Genomic DNA, 18,261 nt, shown 5'->3' with positions numbered 1-18,261 from the left:
CCAGGGTCCAGCCTAATTAGCACCGTGGACAGCAGCATCCACAGATGACGGGGTGTCTGTTCAAACAGGCCGGCATGATGTCATTCCCTCTATTTCATAAATTGTCTTCACTTCCCTGGCTCCGGCTGCAGGAAAGGAAAAACCCCAAATGGAACACATCAAGTAATATGATCATAAGGCTTAACCCTGCTTACTTTTAAAGTACGGAGAAAGTGGATTATCAACTTTTTATTAAAAACATTTACTGTCTCCATGGAGAAATTAAATAAAAAAAAAACTAGGGCAAAAGAAGGACAAACGATGTAAGGTTTGGTAAAAAGGAGTTAACATCCTGTAAATTAGAACTCCTGGAATATTCTAATTATGAAATGAGTGGGTAATCCAGTCAGCCTATATTCCAGGAGAGCAAACCGGGCCTTTAAATTATTAAGTCCTAAAAACCATCCTCTCTTTCCCAGTCTCTCATGTGCCTTGAAACTAATTCTCGGCATTAGTGTATTTGGCTCTAAGTTGGGTATGTGCTCGGCCTGACAACGCTTGAAAGTGCCAAGGCATAAAATTTGTCGCTCACCAGAGAACGCACTGTGGGTTTGCCATTTGTTTAAAGTTAGACAGTCTCCTTCTAATTGGATTCAATTACGAGCAGTTGACAGTCTTTATGGGATGACAACAGGCTTCCAGTGGGCTTCCACGGGGTGGCACAAGTCTTGTCGGGTCCCCAGGATCCGAGGTGTCCCTCCACATGGGATCAAGGATGCCCTGGTCTCCTGTTCCAGGCTCCAGGCCTCTGGCCTGCTGTCCACTGACTTCCTCTCTGCCTTAGAGCATCACCAGCAGAAGACAAGGCTGTCTTCCCCTCCAGAGAGCAGGTGACAAGATGCAAAGATGAGAAGGCGGATGTTAAAAAGGGAAAGAGTGTGGCCCATTAAGGAAACCAGGAAATCGAGCCTCTAAGACACATAAACTCGTGCCAAGGCCAAAATGGTCTCTGGGCCCTTCTGTTACCATCACTTATTTCTGACTTCATGGGACCAGACCCTGGCTGGGGCCCACGCCGGCCAGCGACAGAAGTGGGGACTCGCACAAGCCAATCAAGGGCATTTTGAGAATTAAAGTCAACCTGCCCTTTTGAAGGCCACTGGAAAAGGGACACAGAGTGAGTAAGAGAACACGGCTACACCCCTCCCAGCAAGACCCTGGGGTGCGGGGTGGACTGCCTGTGGGGTCTGGAATCCTCTCTGGGAGGGAGGCCAGGAGAGACACTGACCTGCTGGCACTGTCCGCCCTGTGGCTTGGCTACCTGCCCGCAGAGAGGCAGGTGCCAGCCATTCCTTGGCAGAGGGGACAGTCCCCTGACTGTGGCTGTGGGAAGGTCCCAGACTCCACCAGCCTCCAGGCAAAGTGACAGGCTTGCAAGAACTTGGGGCCGGTAAGAGAAGGGCACTCAAAGCCCTGACACCTGACCTGTGCCCCCGGGGCCCAGGCATCTGACACCACCTCGCAGATGACCAACGGGGGCTCTGAGGGGGAGATGGCCTCTAAAAAGCCTTGTGTTCCGGAGGTGGGGCAGACGCCTGCCCGCACTAATAACTGGGCAGTTCTGCCAGGGCTGTGCCAGGCAGCGAACGCCTCCTTCCTGCAAAAACCCTCACACCTGCAGGAGGCCTGGGAGGGCCCCGGGTGGCCAGAGCTTGAGCCAAGTTCCCTCAGTTTAAGACCCACAGCATCCAGCTGAGGGATCCTCTGCCTCGGCCTGTCAGATGCTCTTTACCCGTCACCTTGGCTGCAGGGATGTGGGTACCTGGGAAATGCAAGCGGGGTCATCGTGATAATGAAGCCGACTCCAAGGGCCCTGGGGAGAGCATGCCTGGCAGGACTTGAGGCAGGTGTCCCAGTGGGTTGGTCTACAGATAAAAGGACCCAGCTTGGCCCATGACCAGTCCCATGGGGCCACCAGGTGGAGGGAAAGGATGATGCAACAGGACTTCTCTGCTGAGTGGCATCTTCTGGAGGCTGCAGGTACAGCCAGAGCAGAAAAGTAGCCGTCTGCCCTCCCCTCTGCCCAGAGGCCATCGGGAGAGGCCGCGCTGGAGGGACACAGCGCAGTTGGAGGGATGGAGTACAGTGAAAGGCACTCGGTCCCACGAGAGGGACACCCTGCATGGCCTCTGCAGGGGACACCCAGAAGCCGCAACTCGGGCAGCTGGAGAACGGGACCATGTGCTTTCACTTGCTTAGTGCCCTCCACGGTCAGAGGGGTCCTCACCTGATCAAGGCGGTCACCCCCAGGAGGGAACAGGGCCCCTGCCGTCATAGCAGATTCTGGACTGGTTAACCAGTGTGGCTCCAGGCTCAGACACAGCTTCCTGTGCCACCGGGGGTGGGCGGAAGTACCCAGGTGAGCTGTCCCCACAGGGGCCACGTGGCGCCTGGCTGAACCTAGAGAGTTCGCGGGCCGGCGCCCTCCCTGATGCGCAGCACAGGCGTGTCTGGCCAGGACAACTTTTTAAGGAGTGGAAAGCCCTGGAGGACCCGTCAGTTGCCCACAGAGGCTTCCCAAGACTGAGGAGGGACCACGGCTAGCAGCGGCTGGGCGGGAGGGGCTACCTTTTACCGCTGGTGGCTTCTGAGGACACAGGTGGGCCCAGCTGAACCGCACCTGGCTCAGGAGCCCTGGGACCCCGGGGGCCTTGAGTGGAATCCCCAGAGAGGGAATGGCTGATGGAGGCCAGAGGCTACTTGTGCAGTGAGTCTTAGAGTGACTGTGGGGCTGGGGTCACCAGTAACCCCAGTACTGGTTACTGTCCCTCCATCAGCTCCTGGGGAGAAGCTGCAGCACCCCACGTGGGCATGTGGCCCCGATCCCAAGGATGTGCAGCCAGACCCTCCCCTCCCTGCAGCAAAGATGGTGCCTCCTTCCCAGCTCATTCCAGAAGCAGCGTCCGCAGACCACGGCCACAGCCCCGAGGCCCGGGTCCTCCGTTCTCACTGAGTAGCCCTTTCTTCAGAAGTAAAATAAATGTTAAAACATTTGACATTTAAAGTGACAAGATGTCCAGCGTCTCCAGCAGCAGACCACCGGCAAGTGCTCCCTGCTTTGAATTTTGTCCAACAAGGATGCAGTGACCCTGAGCACTACCTGTGGGACAGACTGGCCGGAGGAGCCCTGTCCCCGCACCCCCTTTCATGACCGTGGATGGTTCACACTGGCCGTGTCACTGGAGAGGGAGCACCTGACATCCTGGGACGTGAGCTCCTCCAGTCTCCCCATCATGGTGCTCAGGGCCCGGCTGCTGCCGGGGGCTAATTGGTCCCCAGGTGGTCCGAGGAGCTGGCGCCTTGCCTGGAGCTGGCTCGGCCCGGGGGACGGGGCAGACCCCACAGCCTGCCATGTCTCCCAGGTGTGCAGGGGGCCCAGGTGACAGCCCCAGGGAAAAAGGAAAATAGCAAAATTGTTGCTGCTAAATCAATCCCATTAAAGGTGGCAATTACCCGCACTCCCAGTGTGGGCGACAACTCCCAGGGCCGTTAATGAGAAAACCTCTGTTCTTGGCCCCTTCTTACCCCAGCAGCTCTTGGCTGAGTCCTGGCGCTCCACGAGTCACCCATGGGCCTGGGTGGAGGAGAGCTCCGTGGGAGAGGCCACGCCTCAGTCACACGTGACACGGGTTTACAGACACCCTCTGGCAGAACTTTCTTGTAGGTACCAGGGCGTTTCCGGGGGGTCATTCCTGCTCAATGATTAAAGGTCAGTTCCTGTGCCCTGAGAAGCACCAGCAGAGCAACGAAGGAACCAGTTCTGGGATCTATCGTGGGCCAGCTCTGTGTCTAGGACCTCAGTCTCCTCACCTGTGAAATGGGGTCATGGTAGAGCTGACCCCAAGGAGCTGAGAGGCAAGCCCCCTTCCAGTGCCAGCACTGGGTGAGAGCCCAACAAATACCCTTTACTTCTGCATCTGGGCACCCCACGGGGTCCAGTCCCGTTTTGCACACTGTAACCGCTGTGCCTGCTCCGAACTGATGGGGGTCAGTGCCAACACTCATTCCTTTATTTTTAATCTGTCATTGATTTAGTCAACAAACATTTATGGCGGCCAAAAAAGACATCTTCCTCCTCCTGAAGTTTACGGTCCAGTGCAAAGGCCTGGAATCAAGAAATAAGGTAAAAGCTGAACACTGTGGTCTTAGGGTTCTTTTTTTCTTTTTAATTAACAAAAAATGACCACCTTGGATGCTGGTTGATGATGGTGGTAAAATGGATTCACTTCTCCACGGTACCCAACGTGGTAACCTGGGAAAACACTTCACTGGAATATTCCATGGGAATGTCTGAAGTCATACAGACAGGGCCGTCCTTTGATGCAGGAGGAAGTCCAACCTCATACGTTTACCCCACTTCAGGTGACAGGGCAGAGAGCGCCTAATCGCGCTAAAATGGGAATTTGGATCCTCGGGAGATACAGCCAAGAGGCTGGAGGGGACAAGGAGTGAGAGAAGTGGTTTCTGACCCTGAACCACGACCACTGTGGTCACGAGCAGGATGTGCACGCCTCTGTTACGGGCTGGACAACGTTCCCCAAAAAGATATGTCGAAGTCCTAAGCCTCAGTACTGCCTAATGAGACCTTATTTGGAAACAGGGTATTTTGGGTCACAATCAAAGTTAAGATGAGGTTGTTAGGGTGAGCCTTAATCCTGTGTGACCAGTGTCCTTATAGAGGAGGAGAAGTAGACCCGCCTACGGAGGATTGTTCTACATGAAGACACGGAGAGAAAACGGCCATGTGGTGGCGGGGGGGGGGGTGCACCTCCAAGCCAAGGGCTGTCGGCAAACACCAAGCTGGGAGAGGCGGGAAGGAGCCTCCCCTCCAGGCTCCAGGGGGAGCGAGGCCCTGCTGACACCTCGGTTCAGACTTCCGCCCTCCAGAACTGTGAGAGCGTGAACATCTGTTTTTTCAGCCACCGGTCTGTGGCACCTATTTGTTATCGCAGCTTTAGGAAACTAACACCTACTCTGAATTTCAGATTCTGTATCTTTAAAAGAGGAAAATATTTTTCTTTATAGTAGAGACTCCTTAGGCTTTTAGTCCCTGAACTAAACTGCTTTGTCCTGGAGAGAGAACGTCAGACTGCTAGCAAGATTCTGAGCAGACCTGGAGAGAACAGAGGTTCTCGGGTGTAAGGAACCCAAGGCTGAGTTTCACTTACCTGTTCCCTTAGGACAGCTCACTTTTCTAGCCGCACAGAGACCTTGCTTCCACGCTGGTTTCTAAAATCAAAGTTCATCAGAAATGAGTGAGATAAAATTAAGGTACAAATAAATAGTTTCTTTACACCTCCCAGTGAACCCAGGACCTTGTGCATGCCAAGCCCATGCTCTACCACTGAGCTATACCCTCCCCGCCTTGAGCTACACCTTCCCCTAACTTTAAAGTGTGTACTGCAGTATTGTTGACTGTGTTTTCTTTAATCATTTATTTTTAATTTATGTTTTTACATCTGTTTTATGAAGGATAACTTATAATAATTAGTATATTATATATATGTATACATATCGGGTACATTAATATATAATGGGGGTGTGTGTGTGTGTAGCATAAGCAGGTCTGAAGGTGACCATTTTAATAGTGCTGCTGGACAATGAAAGGTTTGGAGGCGACTGACTTAAGGGATCGCAAACGGTCACCTGGAGTCATCATCTTAAAATGTCAGATTTTTGAAATTCATTTCCCATCTTCTCTGTGTAATCACAGTGCACTTGGGATACCCAGCCAGGTTTCCCAAAAGCCATGCCCTGATTCACTGGGAAATGCTGAGCTTTTGCAAGTGCTGGAGGGTGCTCTGTTCTAGCACCCCAACCACAGGTTAGCAGATACAGGCATTATCTCTTCCAACTGATTCCTTTTAAAGGTGGGAAACTGAGAGCTAGGAAGCAGGAGAGGCAGATACAGAAAGAGAGGAAGGAAGTCCGTACCGCAAAGTGAAGGTTGCCTCTGGACCTGACTGCGGTCGCACCTGGGGAACCCTGGGAAGGATGCCTGGGTCCTGCTCGGGGCCAGCATTGTGCTGGGGGCAGCACCTTGTGCATCAGGATGCACGATGCTCAACTCCTTTGAGTCTCAGCGTCTTTGAGTGTAAAACTGCAGAGAAGCCTCTATCCCGCTTACAGCGTCATCAGGAGAGCGTTCTCCATCAATTACACGGCGCTGCCCACACATGAAGGATTATCATCATTACAATCGATACAGGGCTCTTGCGAGCATGATGTCATCCTGCGTGTGTGCGTTTGCCCAGGAACTTCTGGGGGTCCATGAAAAACCCATGCTGTTATCTCGGGGGGGGGGGCTTTCGGGGGCTAGAAGTGGGAAGGGGCCTATGTTCATTGTACACTCTTTCACATTGTTTAAACGTTTTTTTTTACCAGATTTCTTTTATTTTTATAATAATAAAAAGAATGGATAACATTGTACAGGGTAACTAGATCACGGCTCACTTGAAAGCACCACCTGGACTCTAGCTCGGTCCTGTGCACTGCGCCAAGACCCCAACACCAGGGCGAGTGGCAGACAGAGCCCCATCCTTAGGGAGCTCTGCTCTGCATGGTGCTGACAGCCCTGCTCTGAGCAATCGCACTGATGCTGGCGACCACATCCCAGGTGGGGACCTCCATCCGTCCGTTTACCCACCTGTCTTCATCTGACCCTCAGGTGAGTGTAACGGAGCTCGCCATGGCTCTCGGTGCGCGGTACCACACCATACTGAGCAAACTAAGGCAGACAGAGAAAGACAAACACCAAACGGTAGCAGCTATATCGGGAATCTGAAAAAACAACGCTGCAAATTCGATTTACGAGCCCAAAACAGACTCAGGGACATAGAAAACAAACTATGGTTATTACCAAAGGGGAAAGGGCGGGGCTGGATAAATTAGGGGTTGGGGATTAACAGACACATTACTAAATATAAGATAGATAAATAACAAGGACTTCTATTCAATTTTTTGTATTAACTTAAAATGGAAAAGAATCTGAAAAAAAAATACATGTGTGTGTATGCATGACTGAATCACGTTGCTGTACACCTAAAACTAACACTGTAAATCAACTACGCTTCAATAAAAAATTTTTTTTAAAAAGATTCCATGATGATAAAATGGGAGGTAAAAAAAGAGCTGGCCTGGCCGGCCTTTCCTCCCTCATTCCTGATAAGCATCTTTGTCTGTCCCCATCCCAAGCCCGGTCTGAGCTCCGGGAGGTGGCTCCGGGCCTGGTCCTCCCGCCGCTTCTCCGTTCCTATAGAGAGGGGCGCCTCTGTTTTCATGGAGTACAAGGAAACAGAACCACACCTGATATTACAGAACAAATCAGAACTGCCCCGTGGCCCCTGGTTTGCCCTTGGGCAGTGAAGGGGCAAACTGGCGGAATCCGGCTCAGTCAGGCTCCCCTGGTGTCCAGGTGTGTGGGGGGCCTGCAGCAAATCCTGTGGGACAAACCTGGCTCAGAGCGCCGGCCCTTGGGAACAAGGTCGATGACCCAAATGTGTGGCTTGAGGAGGAAATGACCCCCAGGGTGGCCCCACGTGGACCTCGAGCTTCCAGGCCCACACTAGCCTGCTCCTCCTCACAAACACAGACCCAAACACACATCACACACCCGCTGTGTGTCCCCATCTTCCTCGGAGGCCGAGGGCCCCGCAGACACCCACAGAGGGCACTGGAGGGAAGTGGTGCTGGACATGCAGATCGCATGTCCCTTCATTAAAACACTCGGTCCTGACAAGGCATTTTGAAATATTCATTGAACCAATTTTTATTGAACCTACGTGGCCCCATCAAATGCCATCCACCCGGGCTCCCGGACGCTTGTCAGGAGAAGTAAATTGAACTCCTGATGGACCGGAGCCGGAGGTCAGCAGGCGGGCTCCTCTGCCTTCACCCGCTTTTCTCGAAGCGCAGGACGGGAGGGCAGCCGTCACCCGGGCGCTGCGGCAATCATTACAGGTCTGCAGTGAAGCAGAAAAACGCTGTAATAAACAGGCCCCGCCGCCTTCCATCACTCCATCCATCCTCCCTGCTAGTGTTCGGCCCTTCTGGCCTTGCTGAGCGTTAAATCCCCGTCCAGCTGTTTGACCCTATTACACGAACATGATGGGCACCCCTGTCACTCGAAATGCCTGTAACAGTCGGATGCACCGAATCTATCTTCCCGACAGGTAAACCTATGGATAATTTATTTTTATGTGCTTTCAGAGGATGTTGACAGCAGTCAGGAAGGTCCACCGCGCTCTCGCGGGTTGCAGGGGAGAGAGTCCGGAGGTCCGGCGGTCACTGTTAATGAGCACAACGGTGGATGCCAGAAGAGCACCCTCTCCACGTGTCTCCGGATGTGGGGCCCCGGCCCCTCCAAGGTCCAATTCTGTGCACGATTATGGTTGTGACCCAGAATCAGGCAGGGACACCCTGAGTTCCCTTCAGCAAAGGCATCTAACAGAAACATCCGATGAGGACTGGGGGGTGGCGACACTGCACACGGCGGGAAAAGCCTGTTTTCACACCGCGGCTGCGCTACCCTAGTGTGGGCGGGGCTCCGTTAAAATGTCTCCTGGGCTTGACATCTCCCACTTCACTGCTCCGAACTGGCAGGACACTGTCTCCAAGAATGTTCCCAAAATGTGAGAGAGAAGGCGCATCAGGCTGCAGGAGCAACTTCAAGTTCGCTATTGCAAATGTCACAGGAGGTAACCGCACACTTCACACATCATCCTTTGCAAGTCAGTTCCATGCAATCTTTGCGACCCGGGAGCAGGGGGGCCTGGAAAGGGAATGACTTCTAAGTCGCCCTCCGGACTGCTGTTTGACCGTGGACCTTCACAATGGGTGCCATTTAAGCCTCCGGAATCCAATCAATGTGTCAGTTAAATTGCTACTCATCTGTCGAGATTAAGCGTCCGACTATTACCTCAGATTTAGTAGAAGACTTAGATACTGGCACATTTCACTGAAGCCATTAGTAACACCTGGAATCATTCACATTAGTTTAAGATCTGGCCCCATAAATTCCCAGCCATTAATGATTATTCTGACTCCTCAGGATAAATGGCTTAACGTTTTTGATAATGAAAATATACATTCTGCAGTAGTTCCTTCTTAAACCCACATTACCTTTGTAATGCACTTCATGGCTGATGGTAACGGACGGGGCCATAACTCTCACAAGGGTTTTTTAGTGGGCTGTAAAGTGTTGAGGATCTGTTGTACTATTCATTTAAAAAAAAAAAATTAACGAGATATTTATTTAGCTGTTTGCGTTCGGAAAGGTAATTAAGTATCTTAATTGGCAAGCTTGTCACACAGAGGGACACGGGATCTCGATTTGGGTTATTTCTGCCTCTTTCCTTGTCAGTGCCAACGCGCAGGGCAGGGTCTGTACAAAGGCAGGGGAAACCATAAACTTCTGTTGGATGTTATCAAAAATAACAGAAAAATACCATTGTGAGAGCCGAGGGTGTCCGCTTAGTGATAGCTGAGAGAGATTATTTAAATATCGCAAATAAATCTTTTCATTCCCGGCACATTCATCTCTTTTAAGTGCTCATTAAGGTGGGGTGTGACAGTCTTAGAAAATGAAACACTAATTCTTTTCCTCTGAAGCCTGAGTGCGCCGCTCCCAAGGGCAGCTGCAGTTAGGGGATTACAGGGCTGGTGCAGAGAGGGGCGCCTCGCCGGCATTTCATCCCAAAAAGTGATGGGGGGTGCTTGTTTGATGCCCCGTTCTTCTCGCTCATATTCTGTGATCTATTAGATCTGAAGAAAACGGATGTCAGTTTGTGGTGTTTGATAAACGCTCCCCGGAACAGGGCTGCGCCGACCTCACCTCACTGCCGTTCAGCATAATTTGCAGTCAGCTTGTCTTTGCTTGATTTAGACTAAGTTTTCCAAAGACAGAAACTGAAGGATGGGGCTAGAGCTTCATGCTCTGTCTTTCCAACGGCAGGATTTTTTTCTTTCTTTCTCTTTTTTTTTTCAGTGATAAAGAAACTGTGTCTAAAATTGTATCCCAGCATCAGTCTGCCGTTAAATGCAAACAAACACATGCATTCATACCGCACTGTTGAAGGCATTCATATTTCTGGATCACTCTCAGAGAGGCCCTCAGGATTCTCTTAAACAATAAAGGTTCATTAAATAGTGCCCGCCAACTCCTTAATGAGCTCAGAGATGGTGATTGATTCACATTAGGCCTGAGTTGCTTAAATTCAACTCAAAATTTCACAGGCCATATCAGAAAGCAGTGCCCAGGCACCAAAGGGGCCAGCTGGAGTCCCTCGGCGGGCAGAAACCCTGTCCGTGTAGACGGCACCGCCCGGCGTGGCTCCTCCCAAGCTCTCTTCTTCCACCCCAGCCTCTGAAGCCTTCCCCCAACCCGGGCTCATCACAGCCCCAAAACACACTGTGGAGTACAGACAGGGAGCTCCAGAAGATTCTGTACCAGGATGGAACACACAGCACCCAGCCCTGTGTGTTCAGCACAGAAGGCAGAAAGACGGAATGGAGACCCGTCCTCAGCCAAGAGGTCTACCTAGGGCAGGAGGGTGACCTCGGAGTTGTAACTGCCAGCAGGGGAAACTGAAAGGACAAAAGGGAAAAAGAAAAAAAATAGCCAGAAAAATGTGAACCTTACAGGAAAAGCTAGAAAGGTAATTGCAGGGCTCGCAGGGGAAGTGTCAAGGCACAGGAAAACGAGAGATGCGAACGGTTTAATCCCAGAACCTAAAAATCATCAGAGCTTCACCTGGAAGGTGATCAGGATGAGGACTGAAGTTCAGGACCCTGGTGGGAACTGCACACATAAGGTCTTACTGAAACATTAAACCTGGAGCGTGCTAGGGCCACCGAGGGGCACGCGATAAATAGTAATTGATAATGATGACGACACTCAAGTTTAATTCCACGTTCCCGGGAAGTTCCCCAGGGGCTCCGCCGCAAACATCCTCAGGACCCCGCTCCAGCTCCTTTTAGCCGGGTGGCAGTGTGCACGCTTGTCCCCCACTTCCCCCCGCCCTGCAAGCCACCCCTGCCCTGCTGGGGCCTGAGGAAGGGGACCCCCGGGACCAAGGCTCCGCAGAGCAGCCCCTGCCCACCGCACTGGTGAGTGGACAGAGGGCAGGAGGGGCAGCAGCCACCTGCCCTGCATCGCGTGGAGAGGAGGCTGCACTGAGCCACGGGACAGCCGGACCAGGCCTGCACACAGGTGTGGGGAGAGGGCTGCAGGTGGCAGGGCCCCGACCAGGCCCATCTCGAAGGGGAAAATCTCTAGGCTTCACCCTTCTTCCTGAGCCTCAACAGGACAAGAGCCACTCCTAGCCGGGCCAGCACGGGGGCCCTCGCGAAGACAAAAGAAACCTGCCGGGGCGAGCTCCAAGACAGCCAGTGTCCACACGGGAGGAGCTGAAGCAGGAGGGAAAGGACGCGAGAAGCGGGGAAGCTGAATAAGCCAGGAGAAGGAAGGAAATAAGGAGGCGCTAGAAGGGGGGGGGGGGGCGGCCGATGGCTAAGCTGCGGTGTGTGTTGCCCCGTCCCCCGTCCCCCGTCCCCCGTCCCCCGTCCCGGGAACACGCAGAGAGTCTGATGGGCCAGCTGACACGGAGCTATTTTTAAGCAGCATGAAACTGACTAATTATGAAAGGGAGGGCTTAATGCAGAGACACCGAGAACATTCCAAACCCTGCACGCTCTCTGCTACCACCAGCGAGCTGTTTTTAGAAATCATTTTTGTATAATTTTCTTTAGAAGGCAAATTTAAACGCATACGAAGTGGCAGGCCTTCCCCCGGGCTCAGTGCCGGAAATACACACATGTACGTAGACACACGTGTACACGAACACACACAAACACAGATAAACACACCTCAGGCACACATAGACACATAGACACACACGTAGGATGCATGTTGTGTGAGTGCACCACGCACACACGCTTTTCCTGTTTTTTTCTGTGTGTGCACCACGCACATCTACGCACGTACATTTTTCTTATATTGTGTGTATGCATCACACACCCCCAATTTCTTGCGTTTTACATCTGCGCCACATGCACGCAGACCCACACACCTCTGCGGGTCTGTATTTCAGCGATGCAGAGAGTGACCTTCCCTCTAGGTGTTCCTTCCATGATCCCTGGAAAGTGTTAAGGAAGAAACCATTAGAATTGGAGCTATATTAACCCGAATGAATAATGCTTTCAGCGGCAGGCGATCTTTTTAGACAGCGTGCCCCAGAATTTGGGGAAGGTGCAGCGAATTTGTAGAAATAATGATTCTGAGGAAGGAAATGCTGTGGGGGGATGGTTCAGTTTCTACTAATGAGTCCTTCATAATAGCTCAAAAAAACCTCTGTCAGGCCTCTGCCTCTTTCGCAATGCAAATGGGTAAGGACCCGCTGCAAAGCTTACTGCGCGCCGCCGCGGAACACAGACAAGGGTAATATCTACTCTGTGTCATTCCAAATGATATGGAAACAACCGAAAGCGTCCCGGCTGCGGATAATTATGGAAGAATGACAGGTTGATAATAAGTTCTCATTTAGGAATCTCTCAAACGCAGGATGTGCGGGGTTGGCTGATGCGCCAAGATTCTGGAGTTCGAGTGCCATCCGCACGAGCGAGCAGGCCTCGGAAAGGGATCTGGGGCTGCGGCCGGTACATGGGAAGGGGGACCTGCACGTGGAGATTTCGACTCAAAACCCCCTCATTTTATTAACCTGGAAAACTAATCAGTGTCTTAGCGGGGGGTGGGGGCGGGGGGGCTGTCCTTACACACTCCGGCCACACCACCAGCCCCAGGCACCAGCCCAGTGGCTACTCCGATGCCCGCCACCCAGCCGAAGCCGTGCCTCTGGGGCGATCACTTTCCTGGGAGTAGTTACTCACCAGGGTACCCGATGTTTTTTAGGGTAAAAACAAACTCCGCAGAGAGACTGTAGGAGGCTGTCAAGTTTATAGTAGATTCAGGCTGAAGCCTGGCATCACTGATACAGATGATTAATTACCAAAAACGAGGAGGAGGACTGTTTGAAAGCGGCAGTCACGTGTGGCTGGCTGCCTGGCTGGGCTGAGGCAGGTTGGATCCGGCGCGCAGGGGACCGGCAGTGTCGGGCTTCGTACACCACCCTGGCTTCGGAGGGGAGTCCCCAGTCCCGGGCACCCCTCTCCACAGGGACAGCTGTTCTCCCAAAGCTTCCGCCTCAGCACAGGGTGCCCCCGACTGCAGGCCTCACTGACAGCAGGTGGCCCCCACGGCGGCAGGTGGGGCTGCGTGAGAGCTTCCTCCACTCTGGAACCTTCCACTCACGCTGGGCTCTGCACGCTCCTGCCCTGGATGCCAGCCACCCAGGTGTGCCTGGCAAGGGAGCCCGGTGCTCCTTCAGTTTCTGCCTCCCCTCCGGGGCCGGGCTCCTGGAGGGCAGGCACGTCTTGACATCTTTCTAGGGCGGGGACTGCATCAGGGGATTTGTTGATTTCATGCAACCTGGCTCTTCAGATGGCTGTTTTCCATCTGTCTGCCTTGTTTTATGTTTTAGAGAGAAGAGGTGTCTGCACCCTCTTCTCCCCTCACCCCCTCCCCCATGCTACTAACAACAGAGCCACCCACACCTTCCAGGTACGGGCAGGAAGGAGACAGGACCAGGGCCCTGAGAACTCACCATGGACAGGAGCAGGCATGGGACCAGGGTCCTCGCCCGGCTGCAGCACGTGGTGTCCTTTTCCAATTTCTTTCTGTTTTGTTTAGTTGTTATGATGCGCGGCAATGGACTCAAAACCGTGAGTCTGCCCTTTGTTGCAGGTCAAGTGCTCCGGTAAAAACATTCACTGCAGCCCAGCAGCCCTGCCTGAGGCAGCTGGGGTTGTCTCCATTTTCACGAAGAAGAAACCGGAGTCAGCAGGTACCAGACCTAACGAGCCCCAAGCAGGGGCTGGAGCCCTGATCCCCACCGCAGCCCGGCACCCGGCTGGGCGGGGCCCGGCGAGAGGGAGGGCAGGCTGGGGCCGCACCCCAGGGGCCGCAAGGGCGAGCAGAAGCCGGAGTCGTGAAGCCCTGCGTGTGCAGGGCGGCATCCGGGATGGCTGCCCCGGCCAGGAGCACCTGGGCCCAAGCCGGGCTCAGGGCTGCCACGGTGCCTGTGTCCCCACGCACCTGTGGCCCACCCGGCACCAGTATGGACACGCAGCTCAGGGGGGCCCTCCGTCTGGACGTGAGCTGTTCTTGCCTCACCCCTGTGAGAACAACACGTGAAGGATAAAAAGAATGGCCAGCGTCCCTGCGCCCTCGTAAGCTGCTCAGGTGACCTGGATTAATTTGAATTCCGTCTTCCAGGTTACCCAGCAGAAGCCTGACTCGGGGGGAAAAGAGCCCAAAACCAGCATGAAAGTTTCATCCGTACTTGAGCCTAATGATTATCATTTTGCCTGGCTGCCCACGATGCAGAGCAATGATTCTATTTTACACAAAATAAATATTCTAGATGCAAACTAGCCACGTTTGGCTAATGTAAAACATTCTAAAAAATAAAGCGAAACAAATAGTTAAAAGAAGATCCTGGGCTGTCTGACCCGACCTTCTCCTGTGATTATTCTAATTATTCTTCTGTTATTTAGGCCGTGAGCCAAAGGTTCCCGAGTGCATAGAGAGTTAATAGCGGACTTGAAGTGGGAGGGGAGGGCAGACCCGCGTATGTTCATTAAAGCCTGCTTTCACTTAAGGGTTTTGCATCAAGGCGGCTGTGGACACCAATAATTCATCTTGAAGTCTATTTACTCAGTGCTACAGGGAAATAAAAATTTGTCCTAATTTCCCTCCCCGACCCCAGAAGTGGCTGCCTTTTGCCTTCCTTCCCCGCAGCCCCTTTGGGGGCCAGTCTGTTGCCCGGGAACCATGACGGAGATGCCCGGATCCCACTTGGAGGGGAACATCTCCAGGGCACCCTGTGGCTTCCGGCCAGCGTGGGTCAATGTTCATGAGAAGCGCGTCCCCGCGATGGTGCCGCTCGTGGTGGGCAGGCAGGTGGGAAGGGCAGGAGAAAGGGACTCAGGAAGCAGCAAAGCCGGCGGGCTCACACGCGCGCTGCGCAGCCCGGAGCCCGGCTTCTCCCCCACTGTGCCAGGACCCACGTCAGCCACAACCCACAGCCCTTGGGAAAGTCACCCCAAGAAAAATCCTATAGCAACAAGGTCCACGCCTGCTCTAAACATGAACCTGGGATCTAAGGTGTACGAGACGAGGCCCATCGGGCACAGGGCTGAGAGAGTTGGGGACAGAAATGAACCAAGATCGTCCTTACTGCTTCCTTCAAGTTCAACATTTTCAGAGCCTTGGCCAACCCTAGCAGCGCCGTTTTGCGGTCACTCAGAGCTGCCTCCAGACACATCTTAAAAATTCCTACAGTCCCTGCCCCCGTTGGGTGACTGTCCCTGAGATTCTGGGCGAAAGGCAACGTCCTCCTTGGAGGGATCAGCACAGGGACTGGTGCCGAGAGCACGACCCACATTCTCTGCCAACAAGACCCAGAGAGAGTGGAGCGCAGGGGAGGCAGGGTGTCAGGAGCTGTGGAGAGAAAAGAAGGGCGGAGACTGGCCTGGGGTGAGGCAGGACGTGGCTCGAGTCAGGGACCATGAAAGGGCGGAGCTCCCCACCCTGACGCAACACAGCCGTGCCCGCGCCCTCAGCCACAAGCCTTCCAGCTCCCCGTGGCCATGCCCCGCAGGTCAGTCCCTCCACCGACCACAGCACAGCAGACGCGCTGTACCTTGTGACCACCGTGGGCAGCCCCTGCTGCATCGAGAAGCCAGCAAACCCTTCCCAGGGAAGCTGGGGCAGTGGTTCGTAATGAAGCCACAGATCAAGCCCCAGACCCACGTGTGGCGACAGCAAGTTGGCCAGGCAGGTACGGATCAAATCTTGAGATCTCTCTGCGTGTCACTTTAGAAGATCCTTGAAGTAGTCACTTCCCTGGATAAGATGACACGGAGCAAGGGACACACCTGGGGTGGGAGCATCCAGAGTGGCTGGGAGGGCGACACAATCCTGCTCACAGGTAGCCCCTCCTCGGTGACACCTGTGTCTGATCCTACACTGATGCAGCTTCCATTTTCCAGGGTCCAGGGGGGCCAGAGGGAGCGGAATCCACTCCAAAGCTATTCTTTCCTGAGCGTGACCGCAGAAGGTGTTTTTTCAAGAGGTTTCCAATGGTGTTAACTCAAACATTTACCAAAATTTCTTCCATTGAATTTCTTTAGTTGCCTGTGTTTGGGGGTGGGCGGGCAACGGGAGGGGTCTGCGGAGGACAGGTGCCAGCCCCTGGGGTGCAGAGCTCGGGAGGCGCCGGGAGGACTGTGGCCATCAGCCCACAATCCCAGGAGGCTCCTTGTCCCCAGTCTTGCCCACCACACCATGCGATTGGTCAAAAGCTTTCTGCTTTTGTCTCAGAATCATGGGCTCCCTGGGTGACTTCTGGTGCGTTCATCCAGACAGACCCTGAGCTGGGCCGACAGGAGGCAGTCTCCCCCCCGCAGAAGCTCCTCTCTATCCGGCCTCAAACACGCAGGTTTACGTTTATTCATTTTGAGCAATTCTTGCTTAGACGGTTTGTCCGAACCAGCCCTGCCCGGGATGTCTTCTTCAATCAAAATTCTGCTCAGAAGAGCCCAGCTGATCGAGTGAAGTGGCCTTTCCACAAGCTATTGACAATCTGTCTTGAGCATTATCTCAGGAGTTTCGCTTTATTTTCTCTCCCAGCACAGATAGCCTCTGCTTTGAACCATTGCTTCTGGACGTATCTGGGTTTGAGGCAACCTGCATGTTACACCCACCACCCGGCCCTTGCTGAATTTTGCAAAAGCAACATGAAAACTTAAAACCCAGGAAGAAGAAAAAGTGCTTAAATGACTCACCTCTTCCCTCGGTGTGACTTCTGTGTGGAAGTGAGGTCCACAGGGAAACGTGATGTGATTTCTCAAGGCAGCTGGCCTTGGAGATTAAGGCCGTCAGGAGTAGATCCACAAACAGAAAGAACGGGAGAACGTATCACTTCAGGGGCTGGGCAGCCCCGGACGCGTGTGTGGACACAGATACTGCCTCTGAAAATAAAGGAAGGTAAACTCACTCGTGCAAAAGTAGGTGTTTGTGAAACAGGCACTTGGATTGACCTCAGTGAATAGATCTAACCCCCAGCTCCCATCCCATGAATTGTTTTATTTACTTCATCCAGATAGATTTTGGAGTCAGTCTGAACACACAGGGCACACTCAGTAAATGTTTATGAACGAATCACTGCGCTGCCAGTTTTCTCTTCTGAAAAACGCAGACGTTCCTGGCCGGTGTCTAAGGACCCCATGGGTTGGAATTCTAATCTACACAAAAGAAGGCACGAGTGTGTCTGCAGCCAGCCTGGGCCCAAGACAGCCTGCCCGCTCCCCAGACACGGGGCTGAATACACCCACCCCTGCAGCCTCGGGCTGGGTGCGGAACAGCATGGGGAACAGAGCCAGTGAGCCTCAGGAACCAGACAGAAGAGACATAAAGTCAGAAGGGGGCTTGGAAGAACAGAAAAGCACCACTAAACCTGGGAGGGTGAGACAGGCAACGGCAAAGTCCTGTATCCAGGGCCTCAGGGAATTCCAGGAAGTCAGCAATACCCACGCCAGGAGCGCCTCTTAAGTCAAAAAAGGAGCAATATGGCCCTGGGGTCATTTCTCTCTCCGTGACTGGTGACGACTTGCGAGGGAGATATGGGATCTGGAACCTGAAATCAGCTGCTGTAGGAGTTACCAGCTCAGTCACAGAGCGACACTTCTCTTTGTCTCACAAAAAAATGCCTGTAAATGGGAAGATTTTAGATCAGTGGCTTTGAAGCATCCCTCATCGAACTGGAGCTGAGATGTTTGCAAGGCTGTTTACGAGTCTGTTTATTTGTAATTCCACCGCATACCAGGAAAGATCTGAGACACTTAACTTGCAGGGCCAGAGACGGGGCCCGAAAGGCTCAGTCATGGAAGCGAGATCCCACGGAGCCACAGACCAGACAGGACAGTGCCCTCGCTTTTCTGCCCGCACCCTCTGGGCGGAACGGACGTGAATTTTAACTTGTGAGGAAGTTGAACAATGTTTTTATAATCAACGTAACCACTCCACTGGATGACAGAGCTGCGCTGCTGGTAAGTGGACTTCGGCTTGGGCTGCATGCTAAGTTTCTCCGGCACAAAAGAAGCCGA

The 18,261-nt window shown here is 53.2% G+C and overlaps 1 long non-coding RNA gene across 1 annotated transcript; it reads right to left on the bottom strand.

Annotated features, from left to right (window-relative positions):
• Positions 1–7,762: 7,762 nt before the first annotated feature.
• LOC116666917 lies at positions 7,763–18,015 on the bottom strand. The gene is made up of 3 exons (XR_004323721.1): positions 17,613–18,015; positions 16,942–17,127; positions 7,763–8,000 (listed from the first exon to the last, which is right to left on the bottom strand). It is a non-coding gene; the product is annotated as an uncharacterized LOC116666917 (long non-coding RNA).
• Between the last annotated feature and the right edge of the window lie 246 nt (positions 18,016–18,261).

This window comes from Camelus ferus, chromosome 11 (genome assembly GCF_009834535.1).
Source record: "Camelus ferus isolate YT-003-E chromosome 11, BCGSAC_Cfer_1.0, whole genome shotgun sequence".
Taxonomy (NCBI): Eukaryota; Metazoa; Chordata; class Mammalia; order Artiodactyla; family Camelidae; genus Camelus; species Camelus ferus.
Note: the sequence above shows the minus strand (reverse complement) of the source record. Positions and strands in the feature narration are given on the sequence as shown.